This window comes from Sciurus carolinensis, chromosome 7, assembly GCF_902686445.1.
Source record: "Sciurus carolinensis chromosome 7, mSciCar1.2, whole genome shotgun sequence".
Classification (NCBI taxonomy): Eukaryota; Metazoa; Chordata; class Mammalia; order Rodentia; family Sciuridae; genus Sciurus; species Sciurus carolinensis.
The window spans coordinates 79,428,590-79,441,354 of NC_062219.1; the positions used below are offsets into that span (position 1 = coordinate 79,428,590).

The 12,765-nt window shown below is 35.5% G+C and overlaps 1 pseudogene; it reads left to right on the forward strand.

The window, feature by feature from the left end:
• The window catches only part of LOC124989250 (mitochondrial nicotinamide adenine dinucleotide transporter SLC25A51-like), a 59,416-nt pseudogene that overhangs the window by 24,470 nt on the left and 22,181 nt on the right, over window positions 1–12,765 (forward strand).

Here is a 12,765-nt window from a genome sequence, read left to right on the forward strand (position 1 = left end):
AATTAGTTGAGGTCACTTGAAGACATTTTTGGAAAAGTAAAAAGAGGAGAGTTCTAGAATAGGACAATGAATGCTATAGTTTGGATTCTGAATGTACTCCAAAGACCCATGTTTTAAAGCCTTATTCCCCAGTACATGGCGCTATTAGAAGGAGGTGAAACCTTTGGAGGGTGGAGCCTTGTAGGAGTTCTTTAGATCATTTGGGGTGTTCCCTTGAGGAGATGTGGAACCATGGCCACTTCTTCCTTTATTCCTTGGCTTTTGTTGCAAATGGTTTTGCTATACAAACCCAAAGCAATAGGACCAACTGATTGTTGATTGGAAGCTCCAGAATTGTAAGACAAAATACAGTTTTTATCTTTATAAGTTGATTATTTTGGGAAAAGAAATAAAAATATGATAGTCATCAGCCTGTAACATTTAAGTGAAGGAACACTAAACTAAAACTTACAAAAAGCAAAATGAGTTCCAGAATAGGACCCTGAGGAACATTACAAATAAAGAAAATGACAGGTACCCAAATTCCAAACTCTACATACATCTTCCACAAACTATACAGATAAGGAGATCCAGGAAAAACTCAAAGACCAATGCCCACAACATAGAAGATGAAGAATATCATAAATTTCATTTACATAGAAGAATGGAAATACATGTTTAAAAGAGCAAAGTCAATTCTGAAGCACATAACAAAATAGAAAATCAAGTGGAAACTTCATGGAAAAGAGAAGACAATGGGCCTAGTGGTGATGGAAAATAGATGTTTAAAAACAGATTACCTTGTATACCAGAATGCTGGTTCCTGGAAGTCAAAAGGAAGTGACTTGAATGTGCAGAGAACTGAAGATGGAAATCTTGGGAGTGACCCACTTGTAGGAATTGAAAGGTAAAAGGGAAAACCAGCAAAAACTAAAGATCAAAATAAACAACAGAGAATCACTAAATAAAAATACAAAGCAACTGCTCTCTTCATAAATCATGTCTTTTAATTAAAAATTTTACTTCATTTCAACAAAAAAGGTACTCTTAATCTAAAAAAATGAACAGATCACCGAATATTGCATATCAGTCAATATAGAATTATTTCATTTTGACAATTCAGTAAAATATAAGACATTTAGAATACTTCAATGTTAGAAATAACTGAAACAAAGTTACTGCATGAAGAATATAGAAAATATGAAATAAAACGTTTATTGATGAAAAATCTTCTAAAGACTTCATGAAGAATAAGAAAACTAAATATTATTAAATAAATGCTTGTGCATATTTAAAATAATCAATTCCAATCAGGTACTCGTACTCAGAAATTCAGAAGAAAGGCTAAAAGAATATAAGAACTAAGCAAACTCCAGAGAGAAACAGCAGAGAAAAACAAAATTAGGAATAAAGACTAAACTACAAGGTGAACAAAAGAGAACAGAATCAATGGAGATTATAATGAAGGACGCTGAGGAAGGAAATTAAAAAAAAAAAAAACAAGGGAATGAAAATAAAGAGAAAGGAAAACAATCAGGGAGAAAGTGATAGCTATGAACGATACGCAAAGGTTATCTCACATACATACAGTTGGGGTCCTTGAATAAGAAAAAGAATGGAACATAAATTTTATTAAAAGTTATAATTCAGGGAAACTTTTCAGAAATAAAAGAACATGAATCTATATTTGGGAATTGACCTAGTAAAAGTGACCAAGAATGGTCACTCAGAAATATATCCTAGTAAAACTTTTAGACTTTAATCATAAAGAAAACAATCTCTGGGTTTCCCAGGCCAATAGGTCAAATAACTTACACGGGAAAAAACTCAAGCTGAAGTCAGAAAGATTCAAAGCAAGACAACTTTTAAATGAAAATTTTTAAAACGTAAGAACAGAAAGTGTAATTCAACAATTTCATATCTAAAAAAGTTATGCCTTGATTACCAAGGCTGTATAAAAACAATTTTGAAAATATGAGAACTCAAGGAATGCTGTAGTTATATATATATAACTCTGATGAAAGGACAGAATACATTGAATCTACTTCAATATTCTTAAAATTAAAACAAAGTGTGGGGGAAGAATATATAAATTTTATATATTTGCCAAGTAGAAATAAACCAGACCCCCAGAATGATAGGGGAAGGTAGAGAGAAGGCTCAGCCAGAGTAGCATAAACTCATTGGTTTATAGGTAATATATGTAGACAAAGTATATCACTTAGAGTTGACAAATCAATTAGTCAAAGCCTCAGAAAGGGAAAAGTAGATTAAGGACATAACAAAAGGAAAAAAATAAACCCTAGAAGAAAAGCAAAAACCTTCCTAAATACCATATGTAGGACAATATGCAAAGAAATATCACATAGAGAAACAGAGTAAATATAACTAATATACAATATATCACAAAACTATAGACTTTAACTAAGATGGTGAAAAGCAAGGAATAAAAAGCATATGGTATTGTTGTGAAAGTATATGGGTCAAAAATATAAATATACAATTTTTACAGAAAAGAAATGCAGGAAAGATATACCAGAACAGATTCTACATTGGGAGGAGGTGGGAGTGAGACATTTTTGTATCCACATTTATATGCATATATTTAAATCATGTTAAAGTTTGTACTTAAACATAAAATAAATATGTAAATATGAAGCAAACAAACTCTAAAATTGAATACAAGTAGAAATTAATGATTCTTTCTGGCAAAGTGATAAAACAAACTATGCACATACAAAAAGTGATTCAAGTAACTGACTATACACTTAACTCAGCACTTTGTAGAGATTAAATTAGATATACTATAAAACAAAGAGTAACAAAGAAATATTGAGTTTTACATGGTAGATTTGCTTTTGTTAATGAGATTGTAGTAATCTAAAATACTTTATTATTGTAAAATAATGCAAATGATTAAGTATATTGCAGTTCTGTTTTTGGGAATCAGATTTGGCCTCACAAGTACAGAATGGGAAAAGAAGACTCCTATGGTATTGGATAAAATTGGAGGGATGAAGAAAAAATTCTCAGTCATGAAAGACTTAGGCTTGCTGATAGGAAGAAACCAAGTGATGAGGAAGATTAAAATAAAAGAGAAAGGAAAAAATGGATAGATTAAATTTCTAAGGGTATAAGAAGGATGGGATCCTGCACTCAGGTAGTGATATAAGCCTTAAACGGAATATGGAAACCTCCTCTCTTGAGGCAGAAGGGGAGGTGAAAAGGACAAGAACAAACACAAAGGAATCTATGACTTTTGAGCAAGAAGCTCAAGGACTTCTTGAACAAAGGCTTTTGTTTTCTCTGTGAAGTGGGAGATGAGACAGTCTTCTAAGAGCAATGGGGGTGATGTAGAGACTTCAGGAGAACCAAGAAGGTTAGAAATTCACTATGGAAAGTAGGAGACTTGATTGGAGTAGTGTGGAAGGACTGACTGTCAAGCAGCCCTGTGGATCAGGTTGTGGTTTAAGTCAATTAACTTGCAGTAGACCAATGGATGTGTTTTCATGATGATGATTATTATGTTTGGCTATGTTTTGCAGCCTTAAAATATAGATAAGGATAGACACATGGGTTGTCCAGGATTGGGTTTTTCTGGTCCAGAGCAATTGGGAGAATAGTAGGTTAAGGTTATTGAGAGTACTGCCCAGAAAATGTTTATTAATGAACTATGAATTCCTACATGGGTAGCAAAGGGAGATAGGTGGCACAGATAAGAAGAAAGTCAAGTCATCAAGTGGTTGGAGAACTCAGTGATATGAAGTGAGTGATATTAAGGAATACATGCTAAGGTGTGGTGAATGTGGGGCAATTGTCCATGGAATCCACACCTACCCTGGGTATTAGGTAGGGTAGACTATGATATGACTGATAAACATGAGCCTCCAAAGAAAGAGGAGATTTCACATGAGGACCGATGGTAATGAGGATTGTTTTGAAGCACTACTGGGTGTAATGACCTGGGCTCTGCTTTCTTATTCTGAGATACCAATGACATTTAAGAGCCACATTCTCCAGTGAGATTTCTAGGGAAGTAGTATCCAGAGAGAATGAGGTTTAATTAAGGCAAGAAGATGGAATGAATTTAGAGGTTTGGCCATGGAGTGAGAGCTCCAGAAAACATAATGAAAGTATTGGGAATAGTCAGACAGTTGGAAGTTAAGGTCAGGAGAAGAAAGTCATGGAACACTGTTATAATGCACACTTCTAATTTGGTTCCTTTGAAGGGAAATCATGACAGGCTAGTTCATGTTCTGCAACCACACATATCTACATAAAAACTGTTATAGAATCAAAGGCAAACTAAAGCCTCAAAATTTATAGTACCATGTTCAGTCACTTCATATCAACATGCACCCTTTATAAGTTTATGGCAAAACAAAATTTCATTTTCACACTAAAAGCACTTTTAAAGAAGCAAATATGCTAAACCCCACAATTAAAATAAAAATCAATGTAAAACCCAATTCAATAATGGTTTTAAAGTACCATCTATGGGCATATATGAATTTATTCAAAATTCAGTGAAATTAAATGGTACTGACTTTAGAAAACTGATTTCCAGAAAGTGAGTCATAAAGTTGAAACCCAATTTTATAGTAACAAAATGCCACAGAACTCCCAATAATCTATAATAGAACAACTGGGAAACTTAGAAGTAAAAAAGTCCCTTAAGAAATGTGTCTATATAGAGTTTTAAAATATAGAAAAGGTAATGAAGTCATTGAAGTAAATATTGAGGCAAAATAAGCATTCAAATGATCTATTGTACTGCATAGGTCAGATTGGAAAAACAAACTATTTCCTATTAAATACATACTTGGTGAAAGATATATACATACATACATGTCCAGGTATATTCATATGTGCATATATGCTTTATGTAAAATAATTATACACATATATATGTAGTGTACAATTTTGTTAGAAGCACATGAATCCTCTCAGAGATTAGAAAAGAAACAGTGTCTCTGACAAAAAGATTATTTAAAAGGCCTTTACAAATATTTACCTTAAGTAAAAACTCTGCATCATAAAAATATCAGAGAACTGGTGTTTGTAAATCGAAAGTTTTTTTAAAAAATGCTATAGTATCATATAGAAACTTTCTGTTTAAAGAAAACAGTTTCTTGAAAGGATAAGCCTCATTCTACCCTATGAACCCTACGAAATATTTATGACTTTCATATGCACATATAAAGATAAAAAAGGTTCTTCAACTCTGAACTGGTTTGTAGTTTAGCATTGATAGGTTCTTTTATCAATCATATTATCATTAAATGCCCTCTTTTTTTTTTTCCCACCTTCATTCATCCAACATAATTTTGTCAAATCCAGTCTGCATCAAACATTGTTCTCTGAACTGGGTGGGAGAGCCTCTTGAACACTTTAGGAAGGCAATACATGGCTTTTGTGGAAGACTTCTCTGCCTAATTACAGACCTACATACATTGTCCTCATCACCATGGCCTTCTGGAGAATCTCCAGTTCCTCATTCTCAACCTGTTTAAAATGAACTGTGTCCATTCTACCTGGGAAGCCTGATTGTCTTCTCACATTCTTCTCTTACCTGTGAAAAAGCTTTCCAAAATGTAAACTGGACCACAATGCACCTTTGCTGAAGCACTCTGGCTCTCAGGCCTAAACCAGTATTCCAAAAGAATACCTTTGCATGCATTAAACAATGTGATGAATAAGCCTGGAGAAAAAGAACACAGTGAAATGTTGACCAAAATCTTGTCATTTTTTCAAAATCTCCAGATTTATCTTTATAATTTATTAAAATATTACATATTAATCTATAGTGTATCTTTCTTTCTCCTATGAGATCTTTAATTTTTTTTCACCTACTTGAGTAGAATTTCCCCTCATAGGTCTGAATATAATTGACTTGCTAGGCAAATGGCCACATACACCTTCTAACTTCATGTGTCCCTAATACACATGCTGCAGGGGAGGAGAACTGACTAGAGGATAAAGCTCAGACCTTGCTGTGCAGCATTCCTGGGGAGGTCATATAGCTCAGTGCTTAGAAACCAGGGCTCTGAAACTTAATTGCTTATTTAAATCTCAACCTGTTGCTTGTTAGTTGTGTGATCTTGGGCAAATTATTTAATCACTCTGAGTTTCCAGAATAAGGACTGTAATAGCATCTAATTTGGGATTGTTATTAGGACTATGAAATGTTACAAGTAAAGGACTTGGCCTGAAGGGGACCCATACTAAGTGCTGCATGTATTTGTTCATTTATCTTTATTCATTTGTTCATCTCTTATTGGAGCTCCAAGAAACAATTTGCAGTTTCTTATAGATGCCAGGATAATGCATGTAGGTTTGCTTTTAGTCTAGAATAGTCTATTCTCATAATATTGCCAACGGAGGAATGGAAACAAAATCATGTACCCCTAACTTTCCCAAAGGGGAAAAGAAAATTCAACAGTCCCATATGCAGTGAAAACATGACAGATAGAACATACATAAAATTTACTCTGAGTATAGTAAAATGTATATCATCTATTTTTTAAGGTAATAGTGAAAAAGTCATCAACTTTTTTTAATCAGAAAAGAATAATAAAAACATCCATGAGCAGAAATTTTTGGGAATGATAGTATTTGATGACAGAATGGAGGAGGATGACAGCTACAAGCTCTTCGATCCACCCAACTTGTGTTCTTCCCTACCTCCTCCAATCTTATTTAGTTGTTGAAAGTCTGTTCTGCTCTTTCCTTTCCGTTTCTTTTAAATCTTTTTTATCTGTTGAGTACATACCTTGCACTTACACACACACACACACACACACAGATAAATGATTCATGAATCACATCCTTATCCTTGGAGCCTTCAATGACATTACAAGATACTATTAAATTGATGTAGTGAATTAGAACCTCTCAGCCTGAGGAAAGGTGTGTGTTTTAGTCAGCTTTTTTGTTGCAGTGACTAAAGGACCTGACCAGAACAATTGTAGAGGAAGAAAGGTTTATTTAAGTACTCTCTGTTTCAGAGGTCTTAGTCCATGAAGGCCAGTTCCATTCCTTGGGGCTTGAGGTGAGGCAGAACATCATGGTGGAAGAGTGTGGCAGAGGGAAGCAACTCACGTGATGATCAGGAAGCAGAGAGAGAGAGAGAGAGAGAGAGAGAGAGAGAGGTCTCCACTTGTTAGCTACAAATGTATACCACAAAGCCATGCCCCTAATTCCTACCTCCTCCGGTCACACCCTACCACTTCAGTTACCACTCAGTTAATCCCTAATAAGGGCTTAATTCACTGATTGGGTTAAGACTCTCACAACCCAATCATTTGTCTTTTGAACCTTCTGGCAATGTTTCACACATGAGCTTTTGAGGGACACCTCACATCCAAAACATCATAACATTGTGCTAACTAAATGTAGGTATTTCTGTACTTGAACCTCAGTATACTGTATACAATGCAGTAATAGAGCCTGCCATCCAAATGTGTACTGTAGATTTTGGGGCATGATGTGGCCCAATATCTAGAATCATAGGCAAAGTAGCATGGCATGGCAGTGCCAAACATGAATCCAAAATACATTCTAATTTTACTTTCATCTCCCAAAAAAGCAGAAGGGATTCAACTTCTCTTCAGGACAATTCTTATCACGATTGTTTTCTATTCTTTTGCTCTTGTGCACTGCCTTTTAAACATATTTCAGAGTTGCTTATATACCAGCTTCCAAAATGTTCTCTTCAGTTTTAGTCATGTGATTTTTCTTTTTATCTTACAACTTCATTCTCTCTCTGTAAGTAGTTTGAGTTAGCCTCTTCATTCTTTCATCTCCCTGGTATCTTTTCCAGCCCTCTATTTCTCCCAGTTTTCCAATTTTGTATCTCAAAGTTTAAGCAATCTAGTAAGAAAATGCCCTCTTCTAGTTCTAGGGAAGATTGCTGTGATTAATCAATTATAAGTTGATTAGGGATTAAAAAGTTGACCCTACCAGCACATTTATTTAATTGTTTGCGCCTTCACTTGACTGGGTACTTCCTTGAGAGCATGTCATATTTACCTTTGAGTATGTAATACCCAGTATAAGTCCTGGCACAGAATGACACTCATTAATCATTGACTAAATGATGAAAAATTTTATTTTCTATTCAGAACTACTTAAACAGAAATGCATGAAAAAGTGAGCTTTGTTTATCTATAATACAACTAAGAGTACAAATAAACTTTAAGTAACCTGTATCTATAATACAACCAAGAGTACAAATAAACTTTAAAAACAAATAAACTTTAATGGAGACTTTTAGTCTCCATTTCCATAGATTATCTGTTGTAACAGTAATTGGCCAGAGTAGTCTTACCACTTAGAGAGTTTCTTTCTTCTCTCTGTCTAGAAACCACCTTTGTCTCTGGGATGTTCATTCACAGGTCACCATATGAAGACCCCAAGGAACCATTTTAGTTGAAAATTTGCACAAACTTTGTGAAAAGTTTGTATGATGAATTCAACTCTCACCACTTTTGGATTACGAGTTTGGTCAAGGTCATAAAAGTCAAAAAACTTATTATGAAGTGGGGCCATCCAAGATTAACAAGACTACCCCACCCCAGATGTTGACATCAAAGGTCATGGTCAACTCATGGCTGGCTTCTCTGACCCTTTCTTCGCCTCCAGTATAGCTTGGATGGAGCTTTCCCCTCCCCTTCCTCTCTAGTCTTTGTAGCCACCATTCCTGCAATGTTTGCTCTTGGACACTCAGAAGAAACATTAATATGAGGTTTGAAGGTTAGGATATCATTGAAGCACTTGATTACTTAACTAGGCCAGAGTCTCTCAGCATCTTTAATCATTATCTAGCAATTTATTTTAATTCAGTAAATGTATAAACAATGTATGTAATGGGGAATAGAAATAAAAGTGGCTTCCTTAAGGAGATGGACACTACTTATCTCTCTATCTCCAACCGATAGTGTAGTGCTTGGCTCATAGCTGCCAGTCAGTAACTGTTTCTTGAATGAAATAGCAAACTAAATTTATTCTTACCCAAATGGAGCATTGGTATATACAAGGAGAGAGGTGGAGTTACAGTGTGATGGGAGGGAGCAAGACAGGGGAGATTAATGGATGGTATGAAAAATGTTTCTGAAATTTCCCATATTATATGCCAAATTTCAACAGCAGCACTCATAAAATGAAAAATCCTATAATATATTTACATGCCAAAATTTTGATTGAAGGTTACTGGTCAGAGAGGGAAACTAAAATTAGAAAGAAACTGCATGGGTTTTGATATGAAGGAAGAATATAGTTCTTAACAACATACTTACGGGAAAAACCAAACCCAAAAGACAGAAGCCACCTCCATTCTCCTACGGCACTGGGTGGAGGATGTTTAACTAAATGAGGTTCTCAGGCAGATTATAATGGAGTACAGAAAAAAAAAACAACATCAGGGCAGAGCAAGATGACATATGAAAGGAAGAAAAATGATCAATCCTAACAACTCTTTTATCTAGAAGAAATGCCTTTACTTTTCATTCCCAGGTCCACAAATGACCTTCGCAGAAGGTATTCAACCATATTTAGTGCAGTGAAATAAAGGAGGCATTACTGTTTCAAATTCTTTTTGTTTAAAAACCATTTCTTTGATGATTACTCATGTCTTCCTTTATTCAGAACCTCCGACATATGGGACTGTGTCCTAGTAAGTTCATATATGGCAGGACCTTTGGACCTTAGGACAGGTCTCTGAGAGATGTGGAACCCATACCAGTCCAATTGGGTGAATTGAAGCAGATTTCCTGTGTCCTGCTAATCAATACATTTTAGTGTTAGAAACATTGTTTCACACTTTTATGATTTTGATATGGCCCATGCTGAATTGTAGTGACAGATATAGTGTTGACTTCTCTTTACTGTGGGTAACTCTTTATGTTCAGTAATAGGCAACAGTGGTTGAGGTTTCTTTGTCTACTTTTTAATAGCCCATACAATTAATCAAGCAATTTAAAAAATTAACTTAAGCTTAAAAACAGCATTTAATTTTTAAAATATATCACATAACAGAGAAGAAATGGAGGTTTTAATAATTTGTGAAAGCATCTTGAGCCAAGAATTAAGACTCCTCCCCAGGTTAGGCTAGATGTGCTGGCTCAGGGATATTCTGGCACCAGTTCTTCTTGCTTTAACCTTTTCATGTTGAAATCTGCTTTCAGACTTGATAGAAGGAGGTTGCATGGTTATTGCTTACTGTCTTTAAGACATGATTCTCTAGTTCTTGGGCAAAATTCTTACCTTTAAATTCATTATTAAATTGAATAAACCATGTGAAATCAGGTGGGAATGGGAAAATGAATATTTTGGGTAATTACAGTCTACAGAATAACCAAGTCTGAAATATGTGGGCTGTCAAGTTCCAAGGAAGTAGAAAATAATATTTCTTTGGGATCTTTTGATGATCACAGCTCAGGTTTACCTCTATCAAGTCCTCACCAAACTGCCATCCCTTGCACATACCCTGTGGTCTCATGCCTCTTTCCTTGGTATATGACTTTTTGTTTGTCCAGAAATATTTTCCCCTTCTTCCTGTTTAGGTGTCGCCTCTTCTGTGATTTCCTTAGTTCCCTCCCTAGAATCTCTCCAAACTCATCTGCTTTCTCCTTCTCTCTTATTACATTAATTTGAAGTTATTTTCATTGTAGTACAATATACAAAACATGAAATTTACCATTATAATTAAGTGTGCAATTGAGTAGCATCAAATATAGTTACACTTGTATATTTTGCAAAAGCCTCCAATATCCATCTCCAATACATTTTCCATCTAGCATATGCCAGCAGCTGGCATATGCTAAATATTTAAGTTTCACTTCCTAAATTTTTATTTGACAAATATTTTTGAGTGCCCTCTATGCTTCAGGAAATTGTTCCAGGTTCTGGGTACACAATGATGAAAAAAAAGCATATGTGGTCCCTACCTTCATGCATCTTTTAATCTTAAAAGAGGAGAAATAATACAGGAATAGACCAGAAAATAACTAATAACTACCCATTTTATAACATGACATGTACAATAACCAGATTGCTTGAACAATTCTCTTGGTGAAGAGAAAAACCTGAGGGGGGTTGGGGAGCAAGTGTGAGGCTCCTACAAATGAAGGGAAGAAAAAAATGATTATGCAAAAGGCCAGGGAAGAGCCAGACAAGGGGAGCAATATGTGCAAAGGCCTTGAGGCAAATGACCACAGCCTCTGTGAGGGGCTAAGTGAGGCCCTTGTGGTTGGGATAGAGGAGAGTAGGCCAGTGGGGCAAGATTATACCTGGCCTTGGTGTTACTGTTGGGAGTAAAATGGGAGTTTACTCAAAGTGAAATGAAAAGCCATATGAAGGTTTTAAGAAGAAAGCAAGATTACTTAGATTTTTTAATGGATTTTTTTTCTGGCTGTGTGTATAGAGTAGGTTAGTTGAAAGCAGCTGATAAGTGGGAGTGTAGCATATGTAGATTTTGATGTGCTATAGGTAAGATAGACGTGGGAAGTTCGAGACTGCCTTTTAAAGGTAAAACAGAGATGATTTGATGATGGATTGCATGTCAGGAGTTAGGGGATCAAACTGTCCTTCAGTAAATAACTTTGGGAAAAGAAAGCTATAAAATTCAGGGTTTGTTATTTTTAAGGTGTGTGCCAGCAAGCTTTGAACTTGGCACTTTGATATACAAAATATAGGAGTTGCCATCTTTGTACATAGAAATTCACACTGGAGGGGCACCAAGACTTACACATCATAATAGAGTATACAAGGGTATAAACTAATGCTTTATTTGGGGTTGAGAGGATATATGTAAAAAGATTTCTAAGAGCAAAGATCCTAGTGATATTTTAGGGGCGAAAGTTTCAGATGGGCAGTTGAAGTCTCTGAAAGTAGTGCAAGACACAGATGAACAGGCAGAAAGAACACAAGAACACATATGGGCAGCTGGAAGACAACAGAACCTGGCTGAGTGGTTGCATGAGAGGTAGACAGGAAGGTGGCCTACCCAACTGCAAAGCTGCTGATCTAGATTGGTGGAGAGCCAGCAGGAACTGGCATGGGGATACTAAGAGTTTTCAGTTGCTTTATAATTTGTAAAGTACATTTCCTTGATTTATTTCATTCAGTTCTTATCATGAAATAGGTAAGGCACCAGGGCTATTTCCTTTTTATAGACTGGAAATGGGCTATTGCAATGCTGAGGTGTTATACCTGTTTACCTAGTCAGGGGTTGAGTTAGAATCAGAATCCAAACCTTATTTTCACAGCTATTCTTTCTCACTGTAAAACTTGTTTTGTTGGGGAGAATCAAAATTAGTGATTTGGGAGTGTATTTTTTTGAGCAGGTAGGGCATGGATGATTTAAAAGGAAAAGGACTATATTGCCTTCACTTAAAACAGAAAGCCATGCCAAAGTTGAGCTTGAGGGGATGGTCATGTTTATTTTTAGAGCCATGTGGATATGTCATTTACCCCAGCACTGCTTGGATACCAGTAAATCAGAGACCAGAATTTCTAAGTGAAGAGAGCTTTAATGCTCATCCCCATCTGGACCCAGTGTTCAAATTAGTACAAACCACTACTAAGGAAACAAAACAAACCTTGTCATGATGGTTTCCTTCTGAATTAGCTACATGATTCAGTAAAGCTCAAAGACACTGGCTACTATGTCCATTGTCAATAGACTTAACTAAAATTACCAAATAGCCAAAATATGATTTTTATGATTTATTGATGATTTCAGGTTTTGAAGGTACTTGTGTCTACATGGTGGTTTTCCTGGATTCT